Source organism: Oncorhynchus gorbuscha, linkage group LG14 (assembly GCF_021184085.1).
Source record: "Oncorhynchus gorbuscha isolate QuinsamMale2020 ecotype Even-year linkage group LG14, OgorEven_v1.0, whole genome shotgun sequence".
Classification (NCBI taxonomy): domain Eukaryota; kingdom Metazoa; phylum Chordata; class Actinopteri; order Salmoniformes; family Salmonidae; genus Oncorhynchus; species Oncorhynchus gorbuscha.
In genome coordinates this window covers 12,642,724-12,658,591 of record NC_060186.1, presented here as the reverse complement: position 1 = coordinate 12,658,591, position 15,868 = coordinate 12,642,724, and the positions used below count along the sequence as shown (strand labels likewise).

At 46.2% G+C, this 15,868-nt stretch overlaps 1 long non-coding RNA gene across 2 annotated transcripts; it reads right to left on the bottom strand.

Moving 5' to 3' along the window:
• Positions 1–5,834: 5,834 nt before the first annotated feature.
• LOC123995858 lies at positions 5,835–15,617 on the bottom strand. 2 transcript variants are annotated; one of them, XR_006831900.1, is made up of 5 exons: positions 15,558–15,617; positions 11,345–11,456; positions 11,051–11,200; positions 8,232–8,263; positions 5,835–6,229 (listed from the first exon to the last, which is right to left on the bottom strand). It is a non-coding gene; the product is annotated as an uncharacterized LOC123995858 (long non-coding RNA). The 2 variants fall into 2 exon arrangements; XR_006831901.1 differs by lacking the exon at positions 8,232–8,263.
• Positions 15,618–15,868: the final 251 nt, after the last annotated feature.

Here is a 15,868-nt window from a genome sequence, read left to right as displayed (position 1 = left end):
CACATCAGGGTTGTTTTTGGGTCTGAAACCAGCCAGAATCAGGCCCGGAGTTATTGACCCTGAGCAATTAGTCACACTTTGGCTCGCCAGCATTGACTCATTCCCAATGTATTTACCCCTAGACTTGAACTAAAGTGGAATTAGTCCCACTGAACTCACACCGCTCAGCTTTTGTCTCCCATTAACGGCCCTCTCTATCGCTCCCTCCCTCTCTCAAACACACATACACACATGGTTTGGGCAGTGTGGTGGCACTGAACGTGGCCTTGGAGTGGAGCCCCATGTGTAACGAGACAGGGGGTCAGGTTGTGTTCCCCAGAGTGTGAACCCCTGACACCCGACCCAGGCTGAGGGTCACAGGGTTCCCCGTACACCCAGAATCATCCCCCATCCCCTGGGCTGGCGGGACAGAGAGGTCTGGACCTGTGATGATCCCCAAAAGCGCCAGGGCTCTTGAGGGGTCAGACAGCCTGCTCACGCCCTCTGTAGACATAACATATTGACTGGACTACACTCCACACTGCCACCAGTACCACACTAAGACAAGAGCTTTAAGTACAGAGAAACTGGAAAACACTGATCTGAAAGAATTGCTGTTTTTAACACAAACATTATGACAGTAGCATGCTCACATAATGATTGAGGATAATGGGAACACATGGGAGAAATCATCAGAATGGTATTTAGGGTTAACTGCAGAATGTCCTCATGGTGTGCTGTTGTGCCTACAGTACTGTACCAAGTGTGGTCCCTGCAGGTCCTGAGGCTCTGTGTTTATCAGGCTCTGGGCAGATAAGGGACATGCTTAATTAAACGCCCTAAAGGCTGTTGAAAGGCACCGGACGCTGCCAGCAGGAGAGGACTTGACATCCGAGTGTCCGTCTTTCACTGAGGTGGTTGTTCAACCAGGAGAGGGGGGGGCTAGGCGTGACGGGGCCCAGTTACAGCACCATGCCTGCCAGAGTCATCACAGAGCTGGGGATGGAGGGAGGAGGAGGGGAGATTTGTGGTGTAAAATGTAATGGCTTATCCAGATACTCTGCCAGCTCCTAGCCTCGCTCTCTCTCTCACTCTGTCGCTCCCCCCTCCTCTCTCTCTGTCTCTTGCTCTCTCCCTCTCTCTGTCTCTCTCTCACTTTGGCCTCGGTGTCCATGGCTCCAAGACTAGAAGAGAGCCCTGCGCCCCAGAGACCAATGGCCCCTCTTCTCCCCTCCTGCATACACACACAGACATACACATTCCTGGAGAAAGGGATGGGAGCGTGACAATCGGGAAACAACGGCTGTTAGTTACAGAAAATGCATTACACTGTGGGCTGGGGGAGAGGAGCGGAGGAGAGGAAGTGCTGGGATTAGGCAGTTTGGAGACTGAGAACGGCCCATTTTTACCATCCGGTAAACTGCTCAGATTTATAAGATCTCTGGGGACGCTGATGCCCCATCCTTGTCAGCTCCTGATTTAAAAATAAGCCTAAATCGGCGCATGGCAGTTGTCGGTAGGCCATGTGTAGGTCAGAACTATCATTCACAGGAAAAATAAAGAAAACTTAAATTCTCATCAGGTTGTAAAGGTGTTTGAATAACAATTGTTTGAATATGACATTTCAGACCCTCTACTAAAAACTTTAGTGTGTCTCAACAAGTAAATTAAGGTTGTGTTTGGATTACAATTATGTTAACAAGTCTTGCCCCTTTTACCAAGCTCTACGTGCAACTGGCCCCTCTGCCCACTTCGCTTCATTTCATTGAATGGGGTTCCGTTGTTTCATTGCCCCCAACGCGTTCAAAAGATCAGATGTTTTTGACTGAAAAGCCCTATACGGATTGACCATGCACTTAATGCTTCCAGTAGGATGCACAGACAGCTAGTTTGCATGCCCTGCCGAAGGACCCTATAATGCGGAATAGGTGGTTGGGAGTCCGTTGGTCCCCAGTGGTGGCGAGTATACCGATAGCTAGTCTGCTGGTTATGTGTCTGGTTTTGTATATTTTGAGACTCGTTATCACTATCATCGCTAGCATAGCGTTAGCCTACCTCAATACAATGCAGATTTGCATTGTAAAACATTTCAAAAAACGAAATTAGTAAGAAAACCTTTTTTCATGATTGTAATGTCGCCACATTGACTTTAGACAGCTAACTAAGATTGAAGACACCACTACATTTTAGCATGCTAACATTAGCATTACTAGCTATTTTTGACAAACTTTGCTAGTAACAGTAATGACATCTCTCTAAAGTAAATTTGACAACATCATAATATGGCAAAGTTGTTTCCTACAAATTATTTTCATACTTTAGCAATGTCATCGTATTTCCATGCATTTCTAAGTTAGTGGAATTTAGATGAAACACTGTTTCAGAAACAGTCACATTAGACTCCGAGGTGCAACCCATGTCTAGGGGAGAAATACATATTGTGGTACCAGACAACTCATTTCTGACTACAGCAGTGTACAAACTAGCAGCAACAAACTCAAACCAACCCAGGGATATAGCAAAACATGTCACAGTTGGTTGCATAGTGTGACAGCGTCTTCGGCCTGAATCTAATAGAATCCTGAGCCAGTCAGTCTACATCTGTAAAACATAGAATCAGCTTCACATCTGAAGTTAAATAGAAAGGTGAATGCAGGGATCAGGTTGGTTCCATCAAGCTAATCATAACCACCATTGATAATGTAATCAGTGTGTTTGTGTGTGATCGATCAGTATCTTTTGATAAGGGGCGAGGAGCTGATATACGCTGCTATGCCTGTCAATGGGGCGCTGCCGGGCAAAAGACCTCACCTCCAGCCGCACTTCTTGTCTGCTCACCAGTGGTCGTACATGGGGAGAACAGATTTAGGTACGCTATGTCTGACCTGTTCAGATATCACCTATCCCTAACTGCCATTGGTAATAGAACAGTGATTGTGTGTATGTGTTCACAGAGACATGAGCTGCTGGCACTTAACACACGAGGCGATTACAAATAATACAGCTGTGTGTTCACAGAAACATGAGCTGCTGGCACTTAACACACGAGGCGATTACAAATAATACAGCTGTGTGTTCACAGAAACATGAGCTGCTGGCACTTAACACACGAGGCGATTACAAATAATACAGCTGTGTGTTCACAGAAACATGAGCTGCTGGCACTTAACACACGAGGCGATTACAAATAATACAGCTGTGTGTTCACAGAAACATGAGCTGCTGGCACTTAACACACGAGGCGATTAAATCAAATCAAATCAAATTTATTTATATAGCCCTTCGTACATCAGCTGATATCTCAAAGTGCTGTACAGAAACCCAGCCTAAAACCCCAAACAGCAAACAATGCAGGTGTAAAAGCACGGTGGCTAGGAAAAACTCCCTAGAAAGGCCAAAACCTAGGAAGAAACCTAGAGAGGAACCGGGCTATGTGGGGTGGCCAGTCCTCTTCTGGCTGTGCCGGGTAGAGATTATAACAGAAAATGACCAAGATGTTCAAATGTTCATAAATGACCAGCATGGTCAAATAATAATAAGGCAGAACAGTTGAAACTGGAGCAGCAGCACAGTCAGGTGGACTGGGGACAGCAAGGAGCCATCATGTCAGGTAGTCCTGGGGCACGGTCCTAGGGCTCAGGTCCAGCATGGTTGAATAATAGTAAGGCAGAACAGTTGAAACTGGAGCAGGAGCATGGCCAGGTGGACTGGGGACAGCAAGGAGTCCTCATGTCAGGTAGTCCTGGGACATGGTCCTAGGGCCCAGGCCAGTTGAAACTGGAGCAGCAGCATGGCCAGGTGGACTGGGGACAGCAAGGAGTCATCATGTCAGGTAGTCCTGGGGCATGGTTCTAGGGCTCAGGTCCTCCGAGAGAGAGAAAGAAGGAGAGAAGGAGAGAATTAGAGAACGCACACTTAGATTTACACAGGACACCGAATAGGACAGGAGAAGTACTCCAGATAAACAAACTGACCCTAGCCCCCCGACACATAAACTACTGCAGCATAAATACTGGAGGCTGAGACAGGAGGGGTCAGGAGACACTGTGGCCCCATCCGAGGACACCCCGGACAGGGCCAAACAGGAAGGATATAACCCCACCCACTTTGCCAAAGCACAGCCCCCACACCACTAGAGGGAAATCTTCAACCACCAACTTACCATCCTGAGACAAGGCCGAGTATAGCCCACAAAGATCTCCGACACGGTACAACCCAAGGGGGGAAACCCAGACAGGCCGACCACAACAGTGAATCAACCCACCCAGGTGACGCACCCCCCCAGGGACGGCACGAGAGAGCCCCAGCAAGCCAGTGACTCAGCCCCCGTAACAGGTTTAGAGGCAGAGAATCCCAGTGGAAAAAGGGGAACCGGCCAGGCAGAGACAGCAAGGGCGGTTCGTTGCTCCAGAGCCTTTCCGTTCACCTTCCCACTCCTGGGCCAGACTACACTCAATCATATGACCCACTGAAGAGATGAGTCTTCAGTAAAGACTTAAAGGTTGAGACCGAGTTTGCGTCTCTGACATGGGTAGGCAGACCGTTCCATAAAAACGGAGCTCTATAGGAGAAAGCCCTGCCTCCAGCTGTTTGCTTAGAAATTCTAGGGACAATTAGGAGGCCTGCGTCTTGTGACCGTAGCGTACGTATAGGTATGTACGGCAGGACCAAATCAGAGAGGTAGGTAGGAGCAAGCCCATGTAATGCTTTGTAGGTTAGCAGTAAAACCTTGAAATCAGCCCTTGCTTTGACAGGAAGCCAGTGTAGAGAGGCTAGCACTGGAGTAATATGATCAAATTTTTTGGTTCTAGTCAGGATTCTAGCAGCCGTATTTAGCACTAACTGAAGTTTATTTAGTGCTTTATCCGGGTAGCCGGAAAATAGAGCATTGCAGTAGTCTAACCTAGAAGTGACAAAAGCATGGATTAATTTTTCTGCATCATTTTTGGACAGAAAGTTTCTGATTTTTGCAATGTTACGTAGATGGAAAAAAGCTGTCCTCGAAATGGTCTTGATATGTTCTTCAAAAGAGAGATCAGGGTCCAGAGTAACGCCGAGGTCCTTCACAGTTTTATTTGAGACGACTGTACAACCATTAAGATTAATTGTCATTACAAATAATACAGCTGTGTGTTCACAGAGACATGAGCTGCTGGCACTTAACACACGAGGCGATTACAAATAATACAGCTGTGTGTTCACAGAAACATGTATGGAGTCAGTACATGGAGACTTGCAAGAATGATGTGATGAAGTCTACACTGATAAATGTGCTTGATACTGATGTCCCTGAATGAAGAGAGACCTGGCATTAACATTTTACTATAAACAACTTTTACTTGTCAGTCAATATTGGGTGGGAGAAAATGTGTGTATTCTGCACCAGGATCTGGAAACTCCTGTAGTATACGGGACACCACACAGGAAGGCATGGCCACTCTGACATGTTTGCCAAAGCAGCCCCATTTACCAGACAAAATGCCAACAGGCATAGTATCTGTATCAGCTGGGAATAACGATGAAAGGTGAAAGGTGCACATTGTTATATTAGCAGAACATAATATAACAATATAGTATGGGGGGGGGGGTTGACAGATGGGTGTGTCTTGATGGTGGCAATGACACACCCAAGCAACACCCACATCAAACCACACCCCCAAGTTTGGCTTCTGTCATGGCCGCCAGCATTTAGGAAAAAGGAAAAAAACGCGGCCAAATCAGTGGGTGCATTTTCCCTTTAAAGACATCCTCCAGTGATTTAAAAAAACTTTCATGTTGTGATATCCAAAGAATAAATCAAGTAAAGTACACACACTAAAAGGTCAAAAAAGGGGTGGGGACTCAAGTGTGAGTGTTAGTTCATGAAAGTGTTTTTTTATTTAATGTATTCAGTCTTTTCTATATGAAGTGAACTCATCTCTTTCACCATCTTCCTCTGGCCCTCACAGCAATAAATAACACCACTTTCTCTGTTTCCCTCTCTCCCTACGTCCCAAAACAGCTACTGTTCAACTGATGTATGTCTTTTACTGTGACAGGCCCTCAACCACCGGATGTAGTATCTCCTGTGATCACCCCAGGCCTCGGAAGACCTCTTCAACTACAACAGGAAGCAGTCATACGACCGGGTCACGACCCCTCTTTATAACACCATGAGTCAAGCGGAGCCCACCCTGTGAGCCGCAGTGGAAGGTTCCGGTCTCACCGAGGAGCAAGGTGTGGAAGGATTGTCAGGGGAGGAGAGGGAGACCTAGTCAGCGCGTCAGAATGAGGAAAAGAAAGAGAGAGAGAGAGAGGAGGAGGAGGAGAAGAAGAGGAAACATCTGTCAGATAGCAGCCGTGTAACATCATTACACACAAGGCCCACCGGCTCACCTAACACAGCCACAGCTGGGTCTAATACAGCCTCCATCCACAGGGGAAACTACTGTGTGACCCGCCATAGTCAGAACTATGTACACATCCAGCCAGGAGGCACCAGGGAGGGGATGAGGTGATGCCTAAGCCCACAATCGAGACTCATTGGGGAAGTGTCTGTGCCAGAGCCCCAAGCTTCTCGCCTGATCATGTGGCTGACATTCAAATGTTTTTCTTTGCCCGCACTTCATTTTTTGCATTTTTTTGTATTTGAACAAGAGGAGAGAGGCAGTGACTGAGGAGTGTGAGAGAAAGATACTGAGAGAGAGAGAGAGAGAGAGAGAGAGAGAGAGAGAGAGAGAGAGAGAGAGAGAGAGCAGTGACTGAGGAGTGTGAGAGAAAGATACTGAGAGAGAGAGAGAGAGAAAACACATTTAACTGTGTTTTCTTTTAACAAGCGAGATTTACACTCATTAAACTCTTCTATGGAGAATTGGTGAATGGTGAATGATATAACGTTGCTGTGTGATGTTGATGTATTTCTCACTGGCCTTATCACACGCCGGGTAATTCTAGAACTATCTGCTCCTTTACAGCAAAAGGCATCCTTTTTAACAAATGAGCCAGGTTTCTTTTGTTGGATTTATGCCTTGCCAAACTCTGGGATTTGTCCCTGTGCCAGCTGTTTTCTTAGCTGAGGTAAATCTCGATAAATCAATAGGAGTTAATCTGCTGAGAAGACTGTGTGCTGGCCTGTTTAAAAGGCCACTTCATCTCTATTGGTTCCAGAGCATGAATCAAGCCCTCAATGAAGAATCAACCGAGAAGTGACATTCAGATAGCAGGCTCAGTGTTCCCGAGCAATGATATGGGAAACAGAGAAGTCCCATATTTTAAAGGGGTATGGTATAGTGCTGGACCCAATATCCCAGGTATGCATCATTTTTTCAGGAGGTCGTTTCAACTCTGACATAAAACCATTCTTCCTCTAGCACTGTCTCAATTAGGCAGATGGTCTATGTGTCTGTATGGTAAGCTGATCGGAATGCTATGTTATTTGACATGTAACCCTAGCTTCACCTCCACAGTGAACGAGGATGGTTTGAGGTGATATAGAGCAGGAGGTGCAAATCATTTCTATGATCGCTCGTGTGTCATGCAGGGTAAGGCCTTGGAATTCCATGCATTCTGGTTTCATACTGAAAGATTTCACCTTCCGTACATTGGCAAAATGTCACATAACCTGTCGCTGGGGGTGAGGTAAGACCAGTCTGAGTTCAGAATGGACTCCTTCAGATGTCTCCTCTCTATTGCAACATATTCAAAGACAGTCTTCGTACTGTAGAGAAAGGTCACAGGTGCTGATTTGACCTTGTGTGCATCAATCACTCCTCCATACTGTATGTCAGGGGCAGAGGGAGGAAGGGATTGGAGGAGGGCGGGACTGTGGCCCAGTGGGGTGTATGTATATAGGCTGATCTAGCTGAAATCTGATGAGGAGCAGGGAAGAAAGAGAGAAAGAGGAGGAGGAGAGGATTTCAGGTTCTCGGGGCTTGAACCCAGCACGACCCCAGTGTGTTGACACAGGTTGCCCTCCTGCCCCTTTAACCCCACACCAACACCACCACTCTCCCACCCCCATACAAATCTTAGGGAATTATGGAATAGGGTCCCTCATTGATCAAGCCAAATTGTTACCCAGTTTCAGTTGCAGCATAAGGAGACAGTTATCATTCAATCTAGTTGTATGCTGATTAAATGATAAAATAAGATAATAATAATAATATGTTTCATTTTCATTCATCATGTTCGTTTTGTTTGGTCAAATCAATGGGGTAATATTACAAAGAGACTGAAGGTAGACATAGAAGATGGTTGAGTTTGATATACACTACCGTTCAGAAGCTTGGGGTCACTTAGAAATGTCCTTGTTTTTGAAAGAAAAGCACATTTTTTTGTCCATTAAAATCACATCAAATTGATCAGAAATACAGTGTAGACATTGTTAATGTTGTAAATGACTGTTGTAGCTTAATGGAATATCTACATAGGCGTACAGAGGCCCATTATCAGCAACCACCACTCCTGTGATCCAATTGCACATTGTGTTAGCTAATCTAAATTTATCATTTTTAAAAGCTAATTGATCATTTCAAAATCAGTTTTTTTTTAGCACAGCTCAAAACTGTTGTCCTGATTAAAGAAGCAATAAAACTGGCATTCTTTAGACTAGTTGGAGCATCAGCATTTGAACAGTAGTGTAGGTTCTCTCAGATCGTGGTCCTCTACTACCACCTGATCCTCTGGGACCATGGTGGTAGCTACCCACTGGGCACAGACATCAGTTCAACGTCTAGTTTTGATTTACATTTGGTTGAGTTATCAACTAATGTGAATTCATGAAATCAACAAAAAATGTCACCATGTCATTGGATTTAGGTAAAAAGGTGAAATTCCCTTACTTTGATGACTTTTTTCAAAATTCTATCAGTTTACCCATTTTTGGGGTTGAAATTACGTGGAGCAACATTGATTCAACCAGTTTTTGCCCAGTGGGTAGTATGTGAGAAGAGGCTAGCTGTGTGGCAGTCAGAAACCTCTCATCAGGAGGTTGTTATTGAATCCAGGTCCCCTGGGGTCCACACAGTGAGATGACATCACAGGGTCTCCGTTCAATAACAACATCTACACGACCCTCCTTGAGTCTGTTTGTTGTGACGCACGTATGAGTGACGGGTCACTTGGAATAAAAGTACAATGATTCCACAGGAACCTTAAGATCTTAAACCATGACCACCTCTTTTTAGAAAACGTAACTCAAGACCTGAAGTTAGAATCGGCAAAGATACAATTGCACTTATCTGATGTATTTGACAATAAAAAATATTTAAATTGCCCATTCTCCATTCCTACACAGACCACATATGTCCAGTGTGGAGAGGCACATTCTTCTGTGGTGTTCCTCTGAAAGGCGTAGGCCCAAAAAAGTGATGATATACAAGCAGTCCGTCTGGGGCCTCGGTGTGTCCGAACTGAGAGCACAACAGGGGCACTGCAGACCTCTCCAATCCCTCCTATGTCTCATCCTCTCCTTGACCCTCATTACTTCTTCATGTGAGAACCGTGAAGAGATGACTAAAACACAAGCATTCCCCCCCCAAATGAACTCCTCACTCACTAAGAATGTCAACTGACCAGGGTGCTACAAATCACTTTAGCTCTGTCTCATAAAAACAATGTCTGAACCCGGAAAATGAACTCACGCAGACTGAGGACTGTTGTCTTTCCTCGCTGGCACTGGCAGTGTGTTGATGCACTATTTAAGCGATGTATAAGTCATAGCTTAACGTTACCGGGTTTGTGTTTTGATAATTCGGTTGGAGCCAGGGAAGAGGTTCTTTCTAGTGTGTTGGAGCCAGGGCCTGTGATCAGTGGGCACGCTGATTAGCGAGTTAGGGAGGTTGGCTACAGATGGACCCTAGCTCGCGCTACGGTTTCAGCGCACCACTGTTGTAAACTGTGGGTGGGCATGGGGATAAAACAGCCAAGGTTAAGCGTTGTTTATGCTAGGTGTCTGTGGTTTAACATTCACCACAGGGGTGTGCAGCGCCCTTATGTCTCCGTTAGCAGTAAGATGCTAGAACCACCTACATTGAAGCTAATATCCAAGTTACCATCAAAACTTTTGTTTATTCAGATTTCCCCCCTCTTAGAATAAGGTAAATATTCATATACAAAACAAGTAAGTTATTATGGCACAGGCTTGTTGCATGCTGTTGTCCCTCGTAACTCTGAGTCGTTGCGATCTTTGCCTAATCCACCTCGACAGGGTAGTCTGCTGGAGGTCTCTGGATGGCCTCCCGGGCTGGAAGTGTGGTGTGTGTGTGCGGGGGTGGGGTGGGGGGGGGGGGTGCTCCACCTGTCTCCCTGCCCCGAGCACTGAGGGTCAGCCTAGAGCCTGAGTGGTGGTCCTCCACCCCATCAACGCTAAACAGTGTGAAACAACAGACGAACTGCAGCACCACCCAGGCAAATGTCAGCTACAACAAGTGCTGGCTTTACAAACGACCTGCCACACACCCAGGATCCTGTTGTGTGGTCTCATATGAAAATACTCTGAGTATACCAAGCATTCCTAATACCCCCCCACCCCCCCCCCCCCCATTTTGCCCTCACAACAGCCTCAACTTGTTGGGGCATGGAATAGAGGCTTAAAAACCAATCTTTAACCTGTCTCCTCCCCTTGATCTATATTTATTTATTTAACTTCATCTACACTGATTGAAGGGGATTTAACAAGTGACATCAATAAGGAATCATGTCTTTCACCTGGATTCACCTTGTCAGTCTATGTCATGGAAAGAGCAGGTGCATCTATGTTGCAGTCTATCATAGTAACTGTGATCTTAGATGAACACACCCCAGCAAAGTAAAGTCAAATTTGTAATATTCATCGTACTTTAAAGATTCACATCTGAAGTTTGCAGGGGTCCTGTGACTAGGTGTCACATTCCTGACAATGCCGTTACAGATGCTTGGATACATAGCCATTGGTTGCCACATACTGGCAGTAGGTATCAGACCAATAGTGCAACCAAGCATCCCATGCCTCAAAAATGGACCATAATAGTATTTCATTGGCATGTGGTCTCATGTTTTGGTGATGTGTGTTGTTTGTATTATGACATGATGAGATGTCAGATAAGCATCTTACCCGGGGGTCCAACATGTAATGCCAGGATGTTCAAGTGACACGGTCACCTCTCTGAGAAGTTCGTGAAAGTGCATGCGTGCGTGTTTTGCTTGTGTGTGTGTGTGAGCACAAGTGAGAATATGTGTATGAATGTGTGTCTGTCAGTGTGCTCTGTGAAAATGGTGAAATCCATTGACAGGGGAGAAGAGAAGAGAGAGGGGGGGGGGGTTAGTAGGCAATGTTCTGATTCCGGAATCCTTGCTCTCCCCTCGCTACCGTTCCACACATAAATCAGGGGAGCGTGACTAAACCCACCGGTAACAGGAGCCGGGCCGGCGCTCCCCCGTGGATCCAGGGCCTGCACATCAGCATTTCAGCACGCCCTGCAGTAAGGCCCCGCCGAAGCCCCACGGGCCCCCGGAAACCCCTGGAAACCAAACAGTGAGGTCAGCATTGGGCTCAGAGAGAAAGAACACAGAGAGAGAGAGAGAACACAGAGATCCAGGGCCTGCAGGGCCACAGCCAGAGAGACTGAACCTGGGATTAAGTCATTAAGGACAGCCATCACCTTAAGCCACCGCTGGGGATCCTCTGTGAAGCTGCTGTAAAAAGATACTCTCTGTTCTCATGTATTGATTTTATCTCTGCAGAGAATTGGCTGTGACTTTCTTCTGTTTGCTCAGATGCAAGGAATATTCTTGGAGGAGTGCTGGTGCTTGAATCAGATTTTTTTGAAGATTTCTGCTACATTGCAAAACAACATTAAAACACACTTAAGTATCTTCATGTGTGAATTTCCGTTTGATAGATGACTGCTTCGGTGGAAGAACAAAATAATAAAAGAGTTGTGAACGTGCCGAGAATTATGCTTTTCCATTGTCTCTCCTCTGCACCCTGTACTGGACCCAGTATTCACTATCATAGCACTGGGAATGAAGCTTTTCCATTGTCTCTCCTCTGCACCCTGTACTGGACCCAGTATTCACTATCATAGCACTGGGAATGAAGCTTTTCCATTGTCTCTCCTCTGCACCCTGTACTGGACCCAGTATTCACTATCATAGCACTGGGAATTAAGCTTTTCCATTGTCTCTCCTCTGCACCCTGTACTGGACTCAATCCCAGTATTCACTATCATAGCACTGGGAATGAAGCTTTTCCATTGTCTCTCCTCTGCACCCTGTACTGGACTCAATCCCAGTATTCACTATCATAGCACTGGGAATGAAGCTTTTCCATTGTCTCTCCTCTGCACCCTGTACTGGACTCAATCCCAGTATTCACTATCATAGCACTGGGAATGAGGCTTTTCCATTGTCTCTCCTCTGCACCTTGGACTCAATCCCAGTATTCACTATCATAGCACTGGGAATGAGGCTTTTCCATTGTCTCTCCTCTGCACCCTGTACTGGACTCAATCCTAGTATTCACTATCATAGCACTGGGAATGAGGCTTTTCCATTGTCTCTCCTCTGCACCCTGTACTAGACCCAGTATTCACTATCATAGCACTGGGAATGAAGCTTTTCCATTGTCTCTCCTCTGCACCCTGTACTGGACCCAGTCCCAGTATTCACTATCATAGCACTGGGAATGAAGCTTTTCCATTGTCTCTCCTCTGCACCCTGTACTGGACCCAGTATTCACTATCATAGCACTGGGAATGAAGCTTTTCCATTGTCTCTCCTCTGCACCCTGTACTGGACCCAGTATTCACTATCATAGCACTGGGAATGAGGCTTTTCCATTGTCTCTCCTCTGCACCCTGTACTGGACCCAGTATTCACTATCATAGCACTGGGAATGAGGCTTTTCCATTGTCTCTCCTCTGCACCCTGTACTGGACCCAGTATTCACTATCATAGCACTGGGAATGAAGCTTTTCCATTGTCTCTCCTCTGCACCCTGTACTGGACCCAGTCCCAGTATTCACTATCATAGCACTGGGAATGAGGCTTTTCCATTGTCTCTCCTCTGCACCCTGTACTGGACCCAGTATTCACTATCATAGCACTGGGAATGAAGCTTTTCCATTGTCTCTCCTCTGCACCCTGTACTGGACCCAGTATTCACTATCATAACACTGGGAATGAAGCTTTTCCATTGTCTCTCCTCTGCACCCTGTACTGGACCCAGTATTCACTATCATAGCACTGGGAATGAGGCTTTTCCATTGTCTCTCCTCTGCACCCTGTACTGGACCCAGTATTCACTATCATAGCACTGGGAATGAAGCTTTTCCATTGTCTCTCCTCTGCACCCTGTACTGGACCCAGTCCCAGTATTCACTATCATAGCACTGGGAATGATGCTTTTCCATTGTCTCTCCTCTGCACCCTGTACTGGACCCAATCCCAGTATTCACTATCATAGCACTGGGAATGATGCTTTTCCATTGTCTCTCCTCTGCACCCTGTACTGGACCCAATCCCAGTATTCACTATCATAGCACTGGGAATGAGGCTTTTCCATTGTCTCTCCTCTGCACCCTGTACTGGACCCAGTCCCAGTATTAACTATCATAGCAGTCCTATTATCACCTGTCCATATATTTCCTTGTCGTTAATTTTCCTACACACCCTCCTGCACTTAAATTATACACAGGTATGTAACACTATATCTAATAACATCCACCACAGTAACACTAGAGCTTTTACAGTATTAAAACAGGTGGGGGTGACATCCAGGATGAGTGGAATGTGGGTGTGATGGTGCAGTGTGTTTTTGTGTGTGTGTGTGTGTGTGTGTGTGTGTGTGTGTGTGTGTGTGTGTGTGTGTGTGTGTGTGTGTGTGTGTGTGTGTGTGTGTGCGTGCGTGCGTGCGTGCGTGCGTGCGTGCGTGCGTGCGTGCGTGTGTGTGTGTCTCTAGGACAGCTAAGAGATGGGATAGCTGATCCATCCTATCCTCTCCTTATTTGTTTTCAGACTTGTTTACAAGAGGTCCTTCTTGCAGCACGTGGAGAACCTGTATGTCAACAATAACACTCACCATCCAGGAGGACCTGTCTGCCAACAACAACACTCACCATCCAGGAGAACCTGTATGCCAACAACAACACTCACCATCCAGGAGGACCTGTCTGCCAACAACAACACTCACCATCCAGGAGGACCTGTCTGCCAACAACAACACTCACCATCCAGGAGGACCTGTCTGCCAACAACAACACTCACCATCCAGGAGGACCTGTCTGCCAACAACAACACTCACCATCCAGGAGGACCTGTCTGCCAACAACAACACTCACCATCCAGGAGGACCTGTCTGCCAACAACAACACTCACCATCCAGGAGGACCTGTCTGCCAACAACAACACTCACCATCCAGGAGAACCTGTATGCCAACAACAACACTCACCATCCAGGAGAACCTGTCTGCCAACAACAACACTCACCATCCAGGAGGACCTGTCTGCCAACAACAACACTCACCATCCAGGAGGACCTGTCTGCCAACAACAACACTCACCATCCAGGAGGACCTGTCTGCCAACAACAACACTCACCATCCAGGAGGACCTGTCTGCCAACAACAACACTCACCATCCAGGAGGACCTGTCTGCCAACAACAACACTCACCATCCAGGAGGACCTGTCTGCCAACAACAACACTCACCATCCAGGAGGACCTGTCTGCCAACAACAACACTCACCATCCAGGAGAACCTGTCTGCCAACAACAACACTCACCATCCAGGAGGACCTGTCTGCCAACAACAACACTCACCACCAGGGAGGAATGCCTACCATGCCTGCTGCAGTTGGCCCTGGCTACAACACAGCATACCTCCCACAGACACACACGTGGTCAGACAGATGGACGGACAGACAGACGGACACACCGCCAGTGCAGGCAAGCACACACATGCAAGCCTGCACACACACACATACATACACACACTCCCCTCACTCACTCGCCATGCCATCATCAATACCCAATTACCACGTCCTGTGTTTGGACAGTAAACTTAGATCATGCAGGTTGGCTCCCTAGGCCCTTCCAGAGCAACCTGTTGAGTGTAATTCATGTGAGTGTCAAATGTGGGAATCCAGGGATACTCTTACTATTGGTGGACCACACATCTGGATGGGCTGGGCTTCAGCACTTAGCCATTTATCACCATTATATGGATCAATTATAACTCAGATTACATTTATAGCCATCACAAGGTAGAGCAGACCAGCATACCAGACTTTTTAGACGGGGATTTAGAGGGATCAACATCTTAGCGCAGGGTCATTTATACTTATAGACAAGTTGGTGTGCACAAGCAGCGCAATTATAGGGCAAAACAGATGGGGTTGGTTTAGAATGTTGACAGCATGCAAACTAAATTTAGTCTCCAATGTTTATTGAAAACATAAATACAAATGCACAATGAGCACTTGTCTCTCAAATACATCATTCCAGTTATTGGTTATACGTATAGCTAACACATTTTTGCCATATTAGCATTGACATGAAATCAGCCAAAACACCTCAGAACAAGACATGGAATCAAGAACAAGATGAACCGAGCCACTTACGATTCCCCACATGGCAGTTTCTTGTCATTGTTGCAAGCAGTCTGGCCATCTAGAATCACAACAACACGCTGACTTCTGCCCCATTGGGGGGTGTGTATTGATTTTGTGACGTTGTCAGTTAACCCACCTATTGGGAACTGGTCACATGTCACAGAGAGACAAATAAATCTATAAATCATGGTAAAAGTGAATAATTAACTTCCTCGTTTGATATTCATGTCATGCTTCACACCATTTTATATTTTGGTAATGGAGGCTCAAAATCAGAATTGAACAAATGTTTAAGAAGAGAATTTGGTCCAACTTAAAGA